The sequence below is a fragment of the Ammodytes marinus genome (assembly GCF_949987685.1).
Source record: "Ammodytes marinus genome assembly, chromosome: 11".
Taxonomy (NCBI): Eukaryota; Metazoa; Chordata; class Actinopteri; order Uranoscopiformes; family Ammodytidae; genus Ammodytes; species Ammodytes marinus.
Window position 1 is genome coordinate 14,716,736 of NC_137215.1, and position 16,930 is coordinate 14,733,665.

The following is a 16,930-nucleotide window of genomic DNA, read 5'->3' on the forward strand; positions in this document are numbered from 1 at the left end:
AAACTGTCATTTTAGACAGATGAGTGAGATACTTTTATGACAGTTGCACACCAGAGAGACAACCCTTGAAGGATAATGACTGAGAATGTGTTTTTGAAATCTATAATACAATATGTTAACCAGTCTCTGTCTCTATTATATAATGAATGCTCTGTGGTTTATGTGTATCTATTTATGTCGTGTATTGTACATGTTACTAAATATAATCCAATTTTTGAGTATACATTTTTGAAAACGATGCCTTTAAATTGAGTTACATTTTATCAAGTTGACTTGGGCAGAAACAGTGACGCATGTATGTAGAGAGAGAAGGGATGACATTAAAAAAGAAAAAGAGTTAGTCCTCATGTCGTCTGTCTGTATTCTTTCAGCAAGTGTCAAAGTGATAGTTGTCCCGCAGAACAACAAACAAAACGTCACGAAATATGATGGAAACTCCCTTGTTTACCCGTCTCATTTCCTCTTCTCCTATGTGGCTCACTGTCATTCTGTCTTTTCAAAAAATCCTTATGCTCTTGGCCTACTTTACTAAAAATAATAAATAATTAAATATAACACTTTGGCACTATAAATTGTATCCTTGCTCTACTCGTGACACGTTAGGAAAGGGGTGATATTCCCCCACTGCTGGTTTGACTTGAATAATACCACTGGGATCCCAACATCAAGGACTGGAAGACTGAGAGAGCGACAGGGAGAGAGAGAAAAGAGAGAGAGAGATGCATGTCTTACATGACAGCTCTTTTTTAATAGTGTATACCTGCCTAAAGGGACCGCTTTCATCATTGGGGGAGAACGGGGTAAGTAGGCACACTTTTTACTCTAGTGAGAATTGCTCATCATCTTGCAATAGTCATTCCTACATTAAATTGAAGCTTAAGGTGTTGGCTTGAAATGTGTACCGCTCACTGTTTCTATCTTATTGTAATAAGAAAGAAATTAATCATTAAAGACACCCTTACACATTGTGACAACCAACCCCATCAAGGGGTCGGTTGTCACACACTATGGGGTTGTTTGTCACAATGTTATCTTAATGGGAATAATCTTAAAAAGAAGGCAAGAAAGCAGAACTAAATTTGAAAGTTTAATTGCATTGTCAAGTTAACAAATAGGCCTACATAACTTACTGTAGCCTTGTCAGCTGGTCTAGTTTGGGATGCACTGGGTTGTTTTGATTTTGTTGCCCTTTTTCTTTTGCATGCTAGCTGCCTTTTCCTGTTCTATTCTTTCCTTCTCTGGGGTGTCAGTGAGGATACAGCTTGACAATTTATTTCGTTATTGGGTTCCTTTTCTGGCTGCAGCCTTTGGATAACATGTGACAACCAACCCCCCAAAAAATGTGACGACCAACCCCAACTTGAATTTCTTGCTAGCATCAAGGCCAACAACCATCTGACAACTAATTAGCTTGCTAACCACAATCTAAACTATAGTTTACCATTCACACTTTTTATGGGTAACAAGTTTTTTGTTATAAACCCATTGTGTAAAAGCCTAGAAGAAAAATACTGAGGAGCTAAATATTTTCAATTTGACAAGAAAAACACAAACAGTCCTCTCACCTCAAATTCAGCAGTCTAACTCCAATGAAGACTGTGTAGGTGACCTCTGATCCCAATTCTGGATATTTACATACCAAAATTCCACAGACGGCGCCTTGTGGTTCCGAGATATAACGATTGTGACAACCAACGTGTGACATTACCCCGTTCTCCCCTACCACCTACATTCTGCTATAAGCATAAGCAGAGGGTAGACCAAATACTTAAAATGGAGAACACAAATCACCATTGCAAACAAAGATTGTTCATTTAAGGGGAAGTCCTGCTGCAATTTTCTTGTTGCTGAAAATCCAAATATCAAAGTGCAGATTGAAGCTAATTACAGTTTTTTTTCGATTGCTAAACCACAGTGGGCACAACTGGAGTGACATGTGCAAAACTCTACTGCAACAGTATGCAGAGCAGCGGTTCATTCGGACCAAACTGTATCTCGTTTTTCATTGCTTAAACACAATTTTCAAAACTCTACACACCTATCTCATGGCTCAACCACAGCCTGCACAACACTGTGGATTTCCAGCACTTTTTTCAAATGCTAACACACTGCTGCCACAACTGTAAACCACACATTCAAAACAGAATGAATGCCTAGTGCATTTCAAACACTGCGGATTGCAATTTCAACTGAAACACTAAGATGTCTTGTTTTAGACTTGTTAGTGAACATATATACAGTATAAAGGGAAAGCTCCAAAATGTATTTTCTTTTGGAAATGGACCAATGAAGACAGGCTGTTGGAGGGAGAAGAGTGGCAGTGAGAGTGTGTATGTGTGGAGGAAGACCTAGAAGACATAGAGCTGTAATGTCTGATGAAATACAATAAGGGCTACACTGATAGACCCTGTTGTGAACCATGGTCTCTCATTGAGAGAGGCAGGGTTGAGAGTGCAACCCAATCTGGAAAAATCTAAAGTCGCATCTGTAATACGAAGTTTCCAGCAAACAACATTACAGGAATTGATTTCTGTATTACAATTATAGAATATTTACTCAGATAAATCCTACATTTGGAAATGTTTTCAATAAAATATACAAAATGTGTATCTATTGAAGCAAACTTCTGATTTTCATTTCTTTTAGTTTTCCTAAAAAAACTGGTATGTTATAAAATAAACAATTTCATGTGAAAGAATGTAACCCTTTCATCAAAGAAAATATTACGTAATTTGTGTGAAATAACTAAAATTATTTAAACTGTAAAGATTAAAAGTTTTTAATTTGTGTATTGGGGTTTGATGCTAGTGTTTGTACTCTGAGCATGTTCTGAGTGACAGTATGTGTTATCTCAATGAGGCTGGTTCATAGTGTTTGCTGCACTGAGCCTATTTTGCAGGTGAAGTGAACTGTTCAGCTCCAGTGACTGTTGTTAGTGCAGACTGTAGTTAGAGTTTTGCACATAATTGAGCTACAGTTGTGCCCACTGTGGGCTAGCAATAGAAAAAAACTGTAATGCTGCACCATATGTCCAGATTTTCCAAAAGATTATTTTGTCCATACATCTGCCAGTTCTTATGAATTCTAAGGGTGAGTTCACCAAAACAACAACAAAATATGTTTTCTTTCCCCCCAGTTAATGTGGTAGTACATTTAATTTAAGATTATGCACTGTGTACTTGAAGAGTGTTTATAACAAATATACTTTTGAATTGTTAAAGGTAAAATTATGTATTTCATAATTTTTTTATTTTCTAAAAATCTCCGTCTCACAGTCTCAATCAATTTCCCATGGACCAATCAATAATAGCATTATTCACTTACTGTACACATTACATTTAGCGATTATTGTAAAATAATGATTTCCCTTTGTAATCCTCTATCAGAGGAGGCAAGTCATAGGATGAGGAATAGCAGGGAAAGAGACAGTTGTCCTGGTTTTAAAAATCTTACTTTAGCTCCCTTTTATCAAAAAGTCTTATCTAAAAGAATGATTATAGGTCTTGGGGATGAAGTGAGTCTTTCTTGCTGCCATTTGGCCAATGCTTGCATCATAAGGTGTAGGATTTTGGGTGGTGAACAGAGCCTGCCTACGAGATACAAAGAATTGACAAGAGCAGTGGAGTATAAAGGCATGTCATAGTATGACAAAAGCTTAGAGATAAGGATGAAAAACTGTGAAGTGGTTCCTTAAATGATGAGAAGAGGTGCCAAAATCCTCCACATGTCCTTGGTAAATCGTTTGAGCCAAATTGCCATGATAACATGTATTGCTTCAATTTCCCATAGAGAGGGGAAAATCAACTCAAACAAACATATGAAACCCTTAATAAAGTTATCAAATTTTTCATGTTTTAATGACGTTTCAAATGACATTATCTGAAACACAAAAGTTTGAGTCTTAATATGATCAGATATCAGCGTTGAATTCAAACAGAGTTGTCTACAACATAATAGACAGAATGACAAACACCTTGGAGTTTGTGTCACATGCAGTGCATTTTGAATCATTTTTAGAATGGGACTATTTTGTGTCAATGGGTAATTTGGATAACATTAAAAAAGAAACACAGAGGAGTTCCCCAAGGCTTTGTTTTCGAGCCTCCTCTGTTTAATGAACTAAGTTCCCGCTAGCTCATAATTAGAAAACAACAAAAATATCTTTATGCAGATGATACTCAAATGTATACAACAAAAGCAAGAGGTGTCTGTGGTCTTATAGAAACACTTAGTAATTGCAGTTCAATAAAGAAACATCTTAAATCATACTTAAAAGTCATACATTTGTCGAAAAGGTGGATCAAACAGATACAGCTGTTTCACTACACTGTTGATGAGTACTCACTCAGACCATCACTCCAGTTCTCAGATTTACCATCACTCCAGTTCTCAGATTTTTTGCACCAGTCTCCTGTTTGTCGAATCATTTATTTTTATAATACTGCTGTTGGTTAGTAAAGCACTGAATGGTATGGGGTCAAAATATTTTTCTTATCTGCAGCCCCAATATGAATCGACTAGACGTCTCTGCCTTATACGCAAAAATTAAACGCAGAGAAACAGCCGTCAGGTTTTATGCTCCAAATATTTGGAAGAAACTCCCATTACTTTTCTTTGTATACGGCTTTTTAATCAATTACACTCAGAACTAACTCATATCTTGCACTTTACTGTAATTGATATGCTCCAGTGTGAAAGTGTCGTATTATGTTGTTTTTATATTCCTATTGCCTGTTATGTCTCATCTAAAGCACTTTGAATGGCCTTGTTTTTGAAAGGTTCTAAACAAATAGACTTGCCTTTCCTAGAATCTACTTCATGAACCCAAGACTTTATCTTATATTTTGTTAAATTTAATTTTTTTTCTTCGATAAATGGAGAGAAGCAGCTCAGAATATTTAGTCCCCAACCTCATATTCCTAAGAACAATGTGTCCATGCTTATTATTGCACAAGCCAATCAAAATAAATAAATCCAGCATGTATTTTCAGTCATGATTCATTAGTCAAGCAGCAACACATTTGTTAACCGCCTCACCATCACATAATAGGCTGTTAGAAAAGCTTTATGTCAATGTCAGTCGGTGGATTTCAGCACAGTGATCGAAATGGTTTAATGGATTTACAGACTTTCTTCAGTGTGTTGTTGCATCAGACAAAACATTAATTTACAGTGAAAAGCTGCTTTCCTTTCGTTTTACCTCATCCTGAGCATATGTTGTTCATTTGGGTGAAACATACTGGCAAATGAAATACAGTATATACACTTGTGCAGATGTATTGAAGAATCGAATATCATGAATGCGACTGTTAATGATTTGTTCTACTCAGGAATGCCAGGATAATCATTTCTGAGGGGCAAACATGCATTGCTAATGCTAGCACCGGTTCCCACTATGCTTCACCTTTTTGGTGGTTCTTTCACACCACCAAAATGTTGACCGATGTAAAAAACCCTCAACATTTTTCTAAATCATAAAAATAGTTTCCATTGTTTTCTGTGTTCATTCATCCGTTTTCTGTTGAATTTTGAAATAGTCCCCTCTCTATGCTTCACCATTTTGAAATAGTCACCTCTCTTCCCGTTCCAGATAACCCCCCCACCCCCCGTCCTCATGTGTTTCCCGCTAGTGTGATTCCCCCACTCTGCCCTGATTAGTTTCACCTGTCCCTCATTACCCGTTTCCTCCCTAGTGGGTTTAGCCAGTGTGTTCCCCCTCTCTGCGCCAGTTTGTCTATGTTCCTTAGTGTCAAGCGTTCCAGCAATATTCCTAGTGTTTAGTTTGTCTGTTTATCTGATCTTGCATTTTCTCCCCTTTTCCATATCCCTGCTTTTGAGTCCTAATGCTGTTCTACAACGGCTGTTATAGTAACAGTTTTGGAAGGTATATAGACAAATTATGTTGTCCTGCGACACAAAATATGATTCAGATCAGGAAAAACTACATTCATTCTTAAGGGTCCTTTTAATTCAGTGGACTTGCAACAGGTAGCCCCCATATTTAACATTGTAAATTACACCGTGATTTGAGGAACAACACTGAGTAACATGGATTCCCAGTGCGCTACAGGGAGTGATCAAACAGATGGGATTAAGCAACAGCTAGTCTCGCAAAGCCAGACCAAACTACAGCACGTAGTATGGTCTGGAAGCACTCTGTTTAGAGCCGTCTATTCGGGTGGGGAAACCGGGGGAAACTGGACTAGCCTGTTTGTATTTGTTTAAACCAATCACAATCATCTAGGGCGGGGCTAACCCCGGGAAGCAGCAGCGGTGTCCTGCAAAATAGTGCCGGGGGGGGACTTATTTTGATGGAACGTCTTCACGTCCAGAGACTGTCAGAGAAATGGCTAAACCCGCAAACGCCACACAAAAACTATTAAAGACAAAAGGAATATACATAGTGTGTTGCTTTCTAACCAGCATGTCAAGACACCATACACTTTAGCCCCCGAGGAGCTCACGGGATAACTTAACCGGAGTTAACTAGCCACGTAGTGTTATCTCTGGTAACATTATCATCGGCGGTTGAGAGGACGGCTACGGCGGTCGAGTAGAGTTTTTAGCATTCGAGAACTTATGTCACCACCTCCTATCGCTGTAGTCAGAGCCGTAGTCCGTCTGTTTACAGGCAGAACAGGGTTTTGACGTTGTGAGCGCTACACCAACTGCAGCAAGTAGCCGTAAGAGTTGCTAGGTGATAGTGGAAGCCGTTGGAATCTTTCCCAGTCGCTAAAACACCGCTGCTTAGTCCCTCACCAAAGAAAGGGAACGGCGGATCTTAATCTAGCTGGTTATAAGGTCCGGTGCTCAATTCAAACCCCCACGCTTCATTTTCCAGAGTTTATGAGGGTATTTCTGCCCGGGGGTAGTTGTACAATGAAGTTGGACAGCTAGGCTAGGCTAAGCTAGGCTGCGTCCCGGACCGCCGCCGCCAATATTATTATCCCGAAGTATAGCCACACTTTATTTCTGTCTACAGTAATGTGTGTGTGTGTGTGTGTGTGTGTGTGTGTGTGTGTGTGTGTGTGTGTGTGTGTGTGTGAGTGAGAGAGAGCGCTGCACATAAGCACACGGGTTGACTGTGAGCGAATTGTTTCCGAATTTGAGGGGGATCACAATAGGGGAAAGCCAGCACCCGGAAAAGGAGGGGGCTGCGTCAGGGCTGCGTTGCTTTTCGACGCAAGCGAATAGACGCTGGCGGAAGTGGTCATGCCAGACTAAGCAACAGCTAACAACATTAGTCCGATGCAGATGTTCCACCGTCGTCTTTTTTTCGTGTCTGCTTAATTTACACCGAACACAGTGAAGAGGCAGAAGCAAGCTTACAAAAACATCCATGTCAAAATCTTCTTTAAGATCAATTTAAAAAAGCCCTAAAGATCTAAAGATGCTAAGGCCTGTGATGAACCATCACACAAGAGAAAAACATATCTGGTTTACCATAACAGAGCCAAGCAGAAGACTGAGGCTGTCTGGCTGCCTGTGCTGCATGGAACAAAATGTGGTCACCCTTCATCATCACAACAAACAATTAAGATGCTGTGGTTACATATGCATGGTTTGGTGTTTTTTTTGTATTTTTCTAAGATGCAGAACTATCCAGCCTTCCCTGTCAGTCGGCTTTATCTGTACGTTTGCTGTGTCAGTTATCTCTCTCTGAGGCTTTCCACCTGTCCCTGGCTTCTTATGCCTCTGACAAGCTGTAATTGAGGCTAATCAAGTGAAAAAATACGCCTGTGTTGCCTGGTTTTGCTCAAGTATGTTTGTCATAGCCTAAGGAATAGTATGCAGTATGAACTAAGTATCAACACTGGTCTGCAGCTGAATTCTGTCTCTATTCAGCACCTGTTTACATGCACTGTATGTGTCTATAGTTTTCTTCAGTCACTTAGCGTGAACAAGGAATTATAAATGACCAGGAGATTTAATAAAGTAAGAGCATATGATTGCTTTTACCAGTCGTTGTCTCAGTTAGATACAGAAACATGCACTTGTGTCTTTGTGAAAATGGAGTCATGGCAAACAAAGAAGGAAAAACACCTAACTCTCCCATTATAAAAACAAAACAAAAAACATTTCAGTTGTTATCATGAGTAGTAAAGACAAAACGAGCTGGAGAGATGGGACATAAAACCCTGCTGTGTGCTTGAGTGTGTGTGAATACTTGTGCGTGACTATACGGTGTGTGTGTGTGTGTGTGTGTGTGTGCGCATGTGTGCGTGTGTGTGTGTGTGTGTGTGTGTGTGTGTGTGCCTGAGTGTGTGTGTGTGTGTGTGTGTTATTGGTTTGTGTAAATAGACAAAGATCCCTGAGGACAAATGATGAGGAGATGATATCTTGTGAAGTGTGCCCTTTAAAAATAGCAGGGTCGCTGTCAACATTACTTGGCTCTGGATGAGCTCTGTTTCTTTGTGTGTGTTTGTGTGTGTACAATCCTGCATGCCAACTTGATCTAGTTGTGCCCCATGGCATGTGTGTGTGTGTGTGTGTGTGTGTGTGTGTGTGTGTGTGTGTGTGTGTGTGTGTGTGTGTGTGTGTGCGTGCGTGCGTGTGTCCATGTGTCTGTGTGTGTGTTTGCGAGCAGATGCGTTCCTGCACTGTATTTGAGGTTTATTTTTCATGTGTGTAGGCAAGTAATAGCTATTAGGATCTGTCAACATGCATGGCTGAGCTCTACATGGCCTGTGTGTGTGTGTGTGTGTGTGTGTGTGTGTGTGTGTGTGTGTGTGAGTGTGTGTGTGTGTGTGTGTGTAGGTGTGTGTGTGTGTGTGTGTGCGTGTGCGCGCGACTGCGCGTGCATGCGTGCATGCGTGTGTGTGTGTGCGTGTGTATGTGCTAATAAACGTGTGCGCCCACAGAGAGGTATGAGGTGCATTTAAGCAGAGCTCCTTTGACTGATGTACAAGTACATGGGAATGTGAAATACTGCCTCAGGGTGACACAGACAGAGAGAATGAGAGAGAGAGAGAGAGAGAGAGAGAGAGAGAGAGAGAGAGAGATCAAGGGATGGGGGTAAGGTGGAGGAAGATGATGAAACAAAGAAGCAGTATAAAATAAATAATATAACATTAGCAATATTTTCACTTACAGTATATAGGATATCATTTAATGTACCTCCACTGATATCCTCACCTTTTCTTTTACGTTGCGTCCGTCACTTAGGGCTTTGCAATACTTATCAAATCATAATAGAGAAAAATTGCAGCAGAAATACATTCAAATCGTATTTGCATTACCACTTTACCATTGTCAAAGTAAAGTCTTCAGAAACAAAGGTAAAAAAAGAAAAATAATATTTCCAACTGAATTGCCATTTACTTTCCACCACATTATTCAGTGTGACAATGCATTCTTGTTAACCACATGCTTTATATGATTTTGCTCTTACATGCCAGTACTGACTGACGTATTCCACTGCTCGGATACCATGTTTAGCCAACTCTCAATGACTCAATATCCTTTGAGGTAAGTGCTTTTCCGAGGTTGTTTAGATCATGTCCGCCTCTGTTGCTCTTTTTGAGGTCTCTTCCATTATTTCCCCAGTTCCACCCTACCGACAAAGAGTGTCGAAAACAGTACATATTGTCAACCAATTAAGGCATATGTGTGATATGTATGAATACGAATAAAATTGACATAACGTGACTCGTCAAATGTGCCAGGTTTGTGGAGGTAGATAAAGTATGTTTGCATTTAGACAGGCAGTAGTAGTACATGAAAAAAAGCACAGCTCCCTCATTCATACTGTGTTGTCTCAGTAGAGGTGCCCAGACGAAGGGCAGTGGAAAAAAACACAGGCAAAAAAGTTCAACCTGGCTAAATTTTTTTCCATGCAAAAGGCAATGCAAATTCACGTAGCAAATGCATTGGCCAATCGAACACATCCTGTCAGAATGACACATTCCTAGTAGATTGCGTTGCATTGCGAAACCGTAGATAAAATAATTACGGCCGTGAAAACTTTTCCAGAACATCTTATTCCTGTCTGTGATTATAGTTGTGCAATTTTTTGGATTCTGATGAATCCTCAAACTCACGGATCCCATTATCAAATGGAACTGACTGAACCACATTTAATCATCTCACACGTACCCGATGCAACACATCCCAACACAGCACCATGATTTTCATAAACACGCGGCTGTTTTCATAAAAATGTACTTGTTGAAAAAGTGATAATCCACAACAAGGTGTAAACGATTTACACGTCAGACTGTTTATAGAAGATTGAGTGTTTTTCACAGCAGTTATTTTGGTATCCAGCGCATTCTTGCAAACGAAAGCTGTAGTGCTTTACATGCTTTGACATATCAAAAGGTCTTTTGGAAAGTGGGCGTCCATTCAGAGGTCTGGAAACAAGCTGTTACTTCTTTTCTTTTATCGTTTTTTTAATCCAAGCTTGGAAAAAGGGTTTGGAATCATTTAACCTGATGATGACACTAGATAAAAAAAAAGTTTTGTTAAAGGATCAGAACAGAAATATATAAATGTATCCTGAGTGGGAAAAAATATGTGTATGAGATGGCATGGCAACCCATTCAATAGCTGCATAACAAAAATGTCAACCACCTGGTCGCACTAGAATGAAAGTCAGCAGATCTGATCAGAAGTATACAGGCTTCATTCTTTGGAGAACATGAATGTCTGTAGGAAAAGACATGTCAATCCATCCAATAGTTGTTGAGATACATATATATGTCTGGGCCAAAGTGGTGAACTGAAATACCGAATGATTCACGCTGCTAATGTGCCAAAAAAATCTTGTTCTATTTCAGTGAGGCAGATAAATGCAGCTCAAACGCTAGTTTTGAGAATTGATTTGAATTTGAAAGCAACATTTGAGAGGAATATGTGGGTTAAGAAGTAAATAGGGGGAGGGATGGGCTGAGAGATAGAGGAAACTCTCTCTAGTCATGCACACACACACATAATTCATATGATTCAGCCCCATTAAAAAATCCAGAGATAATGACCGACAAATCTCTACCAAACGGACTCTCCACCCTGCTGTCTTGTTTCACTCCCCCACCTCTCCTCGTCTCTACCACCTGTCTGTCTCTTATTGCTCCTGTCTTTCATCACTCCCTCCGATCTGTGGCAGAAAGCTATCAGAGGTTGAATCAATGTCGAGACGTCGAGTCTACCTCTGTATGTGTCGGTGTGTGTGTGTGTGTAGGCCTATGTCTGTGATCTATAAAAATAAATGTGTGTATGTGTATTTCTTCTTCATTATGGAGAGATTTTATGACTCTGTGCTTATGCGCTGGGCTCTCATCTCAGTACTTCATATATCGGAAAGAGTGAAAAAAAAGTACTAAAAGTGTGTGTGTGTGTGTGTGTGTGTGTGTGTGTGTGTGTGTGTGTGTGTGTGTGTGTGTGTGTGTGTGTGTGTGTGTGTGTGTGTGTGTGTGTGTGTGTGTGTGTGTGTGTGTGTGTGTGTTTGTGTGTGTTTCCTCGGTAACGAGTGGATGCTAAATAATGCAGCGTTCTGCCGAATGCCTCTCCTCCCCAACAACACCCCATTAGTGATTCGGGGTTTGAAGATGTTAATGCTTTTAACACAGTCACTCCTCATTCACATCAAACTGGAGGAAAATAGCAGAACTAGAAAGCCTCACACATACAGTGTACGCAAACATGGACATAGACACAACCAGACAGACTTGTGCCCAACCACAGTGAGACACCGACATGCAACGATACTTCCATGAATATAGAAACTGACACACACATGTTAACACAGTATATAAGCCAGACACACAGCTGGCAAACAAAGAGAACAAGGCCCTTTCATCTTCTTTGTTAATATTCAATAGTCCGCACTTTCCAATGAAACTGGTCTCTGTGCTGTTTTCTGTTTCTGTTGTGCCCCTATAACCCATTAACGACTATGTCTTGTTCTGTTCTGTTAAAGGTGTAAACACACGTGGCTACACAGGACAAAATTAAAATGGTAAAAGTGGAAGAAAAAGTTTTGAATCCATTGGTACCAAACATTTAATATACAGTACTGTACCTCCTTGTAGTTTTTGAGATACAGACATTTCTGTATCTTAATATGTTTTAGCTAGTCACATGAGGTATAGTACTTTACAAAATGTCTCTTATGCCTCGTTTCCACCGAGTAGAGCGGGTCGGATCAGAGCGGCTCAGAGCGGGACAGCTCACTTTTAAGAATCTCGGTGTTGTTTCCACCGCGGACCCTACCCTTACTGGTGGGGCGGGGTTTAGGCTGGACTGCGATAGCCGCCGCCAGAATGTGGGTCAAACTATCGGGCTGTGGAACAACTGTGGTCAAGCCAGCGGTCTCTCGTTTTTGCTTGGTCAAACCAGCCGCTTCTTTATTTATTCCCCCCGTGTTGTTGTGAGCACAGAGACGGCTCGGTGCAAGTTGCAACTGATAGAGACAGTGAGAGAACAGCGCTGGCTGCGGCAGCTACGTGACATCGTAGCAGTGGGACACAGTGTAGCCAACTGATTCATTTAATGACGAGGAAAAACACCACACAATAAACAGTGCCACGCTCACAAGCCAGCGATCTCTCGTTTTTGCTTGGTCAAACCAGCCGTTTCTTTATTTATTCCCCCCGTGTTGTTGTGAGCGTGTATTTACTAGCCTACTATCTATGGCGAAAACACACAGAGACGGCTTGGTGCAAGTTGCAACTGATAGAGACAGTGAGAGAACAGCGTTGGCTGCGGCAGCTACGTGACTAGTGGGACACAGTGTAACCAACTGATTAATTTATTGACGAGGAAAAACACCACACAATAAACATTGCTGTGCTCACATTTTCGCCAATACACAAGACTCTCTTCACTCTTGCCGAGATGACTACACATGGCGGAAATGATTATTTCGATCAATCAAATGACGGCTCCGCCGTTTCGGCCCGCTTTCAGGCGGCTAGTACCCCTACGGAGGAGTACTGAGATCGGGAGCGGCTCAGAGCGGTTAGGTGCGCTTAAACCGTACCCTACCCAACTTTTGGCAAATGAAAAGCCAAATTACCCGGACCGAACCGCTCCGATCCGACCCGCTCTACTCGGTGGAAACGAGGCATTATATCTGAATACTGGACCAAAAAAGCAACAAAAGATTTGTTTTTTCTATTTCAATATATTGTGAGTCTAAATTATGTGTGTTGTACCTGGTATTATAGATAAATGTATGTTGAAAATCCCCAAAACATATGCATTTTGACTAACATCAACAGAAAAAAAGATGCAAAGAAAAACGTTTCATTTTAAAAATGCCAAAGGATTTGTTCTTGCCTCCTTCGTACTTTGTGTGCTATGAAGTAAATCATAAAATTCAACTGTGGACATTAATGGGTGTCCTTTTTGCCAGAAGTATCTCAAAAAGGAGGCAACCCAAAAGGTTTCTTGAGGGGAGCGCCGCTCGTGGTGTAGTGTATGGCGTCCACCTAGAGGTTTGAGTACCACCCGTAGTTGGTTCTCTGCATGTCCTCCCCTCTTTGCCCCATTTCAACTCTGTTTCTCCAAATCTATCTTATAAAACGAAAGATGACAAAAAAGAATCTTTGAAAAAAATGTAGGCTACTGTATAGTATATTAGAGACAAATATGTAAATTATTGGTCCCTGTGAACTTTAAAACCATAATGTATATCTTTTTATGAAAGCTCATTCAAATGTGTCCTCTCATCATATAGTCTTTTGGCCAAGCAGACGGGTCAAGACACAGTGGGCCACAAAATCCAGACGAAAACAAGTAGAAGAAATTATCTTTTTTTTTGGCATATAAACTGCATTAGTAATATTCATTGGAATGAATGGCCGCCCTCTTGGATTCCGGTATCATGTTCCATAAATCAACCATTGGCCCTCCCTAATGTGCTCCTAATGAAAACATTTGTCTGTGTAATGAAAACCACAGGATTTGTGGGAAATGTGGTCATACTGTAATTTCTGAAAACAGCAAGTATGGTTTTAAATTGAATATAATAATGTTTCCAAATGATTTACGTGGCACTTCAAACATCTCAGTGCTGCACCAGCTCATCACTTTGTTTACAGGCTAAGGGATTGGTATTCAACTTCTCAAACGAGGCAATAGGAAAACAACTCACATTGCAGCACAAACCATTAAAATTCAGCACCGTGAAGCTGGTGTGGCGTTCAGAATACAAGGTGAAAAGAATGAGCTCCCAATTTTTAAATTTTTTTTTTTTAAAGTGACAGAAAAAAAATACTTTATCTTTTCAAATGACTGAATTCAAATGCATTCACAGTGTAACGGAAAATGTGTTCAGTTTAAACGGCCTGAGGCAGAAAGGGGGAGAAATAAACATGCGGCGCACGCTTCCTTTTGTTATTCCTTCCTCTCTTTTGGTTTGAAAATGGAGCATCTGTAGAGGAATTTGACATCCATGTGGTATTTATATGTGGTATTTTTTCATTGTTTAAAATACAGCCTTTTTTAAAACTTAACATTCACACTATATTTAAATCATAATGATTCCTATTTCTTATATATTTCTTATGTTTTTGATCATCTCTCTGCATGTACAGGTATTGTAGCTTTGGTGATTCAATATATGTCCCTCTGGATTACAACGTCTGTTAAATTGTAAAAGTAAAACAAAAAAAAAATGTAAATTACTTTATTCTCGAGGTGCCCATGCTGTGAGATTTTCTTTGACACCCCGTATAATGCAGCTGTGATACAGAGAGCATCAAGGTTGAACTGTTTTGATGTTTTCAGTGGGTGATCTCTCTCTCTCTCTCACACACACACTCTCTCTCTCTCTCACTCGCTCTCTGATGATGCAACCTTACCTCACTCCTTGCCAAATGGTGCTAACTAGTGCCCAGACTCTGGGACCTTCCCCCACTTGCGCTTTTTCTTGTTCTCTCTCCTTTATTGGCGTATCTTTTCCCCCAGTGCATGCGATTCAGATGCCCTCCCTAGAAGCACGCGGAGCGCTAGAGCGGGCCAAAACACATCTCACTGAGTTGTTTATCACAAGCGCTTGAATGTCAACTTGGCAAAACCTGCAGCTATATCTGTTGTGTGGAGAGGAATGAGAGTAATTACACAGACTGACAGACATAAACACACAGAGAAAAGCTTGCAAGGGATGCAACAGCGCAATCAGACACAAACACGCGCCGCACACACACACAAACAGACTGAGGCGATGCTTTCATGTTGTCTCTTGGTTCACTGTGTGGTGATGCCGTTAAGTGTCTTTCTCTCTATACCTTTCTCTCTCTTTACTTTATCTTTCCTTACCTCTTTCTTGTGATCACTTGCTTCTTCTTAACCTGCTTACTTCTGTCTATCTCCCACTGCACTATTTCACCTCTTTCCACCTCTCCCCCGTTCCCTTCCTTTTCTCACTCTGTTGGTTCAATGATTGGTGACTTCAAATTGCCACTGAATTTCATCATAACACCCCACTCTGCTCTTTCTGCCCTTGTTGCCTCCTGCCAAACCAACAAAGATATGCAAGAGCACACATAGGCAAGCTCATGCTTACATGTCACCAGAACATATTATTCAGGGGAACTATCAACAAATCCATGTCAAACACAATTTCAGAAAAAAACAGCGGCTCTGGAAGAGAAGCAACAGAATGAAAATTGGAAGCTCCTTGTTTGCAAAAAGGGAAACAGCCTGATTCACACCAATCAACAAAATAACATGGAGCAGAGGAGGGAGATAAGAATGGCTGCCAATGTGTTTGGAGCTCAGTGCTCTTCCCCCCGGCTGCAACTAACCACTTTTTCACAACAAACACCGGCAGACTGACGTGGTGCAGGTACAATCACTAAACACATCCATCTTATATGAACACAAATCACCATTTTGCTTTGACTCATTCTAACACAACTTTGATTTATCTCTTTGCCAAATCTGATAAAGTGTCAGGTTCTTCTTGTTTAAGATGAAAATCCTCAAGGACACAGAAAGTGATGAGTGCTGTGCCTCCAGAAATGGGCTGTTTAAACAGAAGACGATCTGAGCAGGAATGTCGGCTATGGATACATGAGGATACATGAGTTTCTCTTCAAGAACTTCATCAAATCAATGCTGGAAAGTCAACAGGAGACAGTATTTATCATGAGACATAACTCTTTGATAACGCAGAGGATTAAATGCAATGTTTTTACCTATCTTTTATTCAAAGCTTGCAATTCATTTAAACAAATATACCATTGCAATCTGATTGAATGGGCATTTTAGACAGTTATACGTGTCTGTACCAGGGCATATACTATTAAATTGTAACCCAGGCATACCACATGACTATTATCTAAATTAAGTTGTAGTAAATAGTAAAGTCCCAATGGTATCAGGCCAACATTATTTGTCTTTGTAATCTTATTTTGTAGAGGGATGTACTGTATAACATGAGAATGTGAGATATCTAAATGAAATGTAATGTAATATCTAATGTGCCAATTTGGTCTCCAGTTCTACCACTATTAGCTGAAAGGGTTCATCCTCTGGGGATAATAAATATGCTCATTATATTTTTACGGCAATCTGCCATTTTACCTTTTGACAGTTGTTGCATAAAACATGGGGAGTTTTGGGGACCTGACTGGAAGAGCACCTCTAAAAACCCATTTTCTTCAGGAAAGTATGAATATCCCTAACAGTTCAGTTTATGAGATTCCTCGTTATCAACGTGTCCAACACCTCAATCGCTGCCACTAAAAGACAATGAAACAACTTGAAAAATCTCATCTGAATGCTTTGGTTTTTGAAGTAAAACTTTCATGTAACACGTGAAGTCACTTCATTGTTGCGCTGTTTACAAAAGGATATTGGTCTCAGAGCCGAACGCTTTGTGAATTCAGTGCTGTCGCGTTTACCATCACACACTGGTCATCAGGCCGTCGGCTTTCTTTATCACATGACGTTAGATTTCCATTAAGGGAACATCAAACGTTAC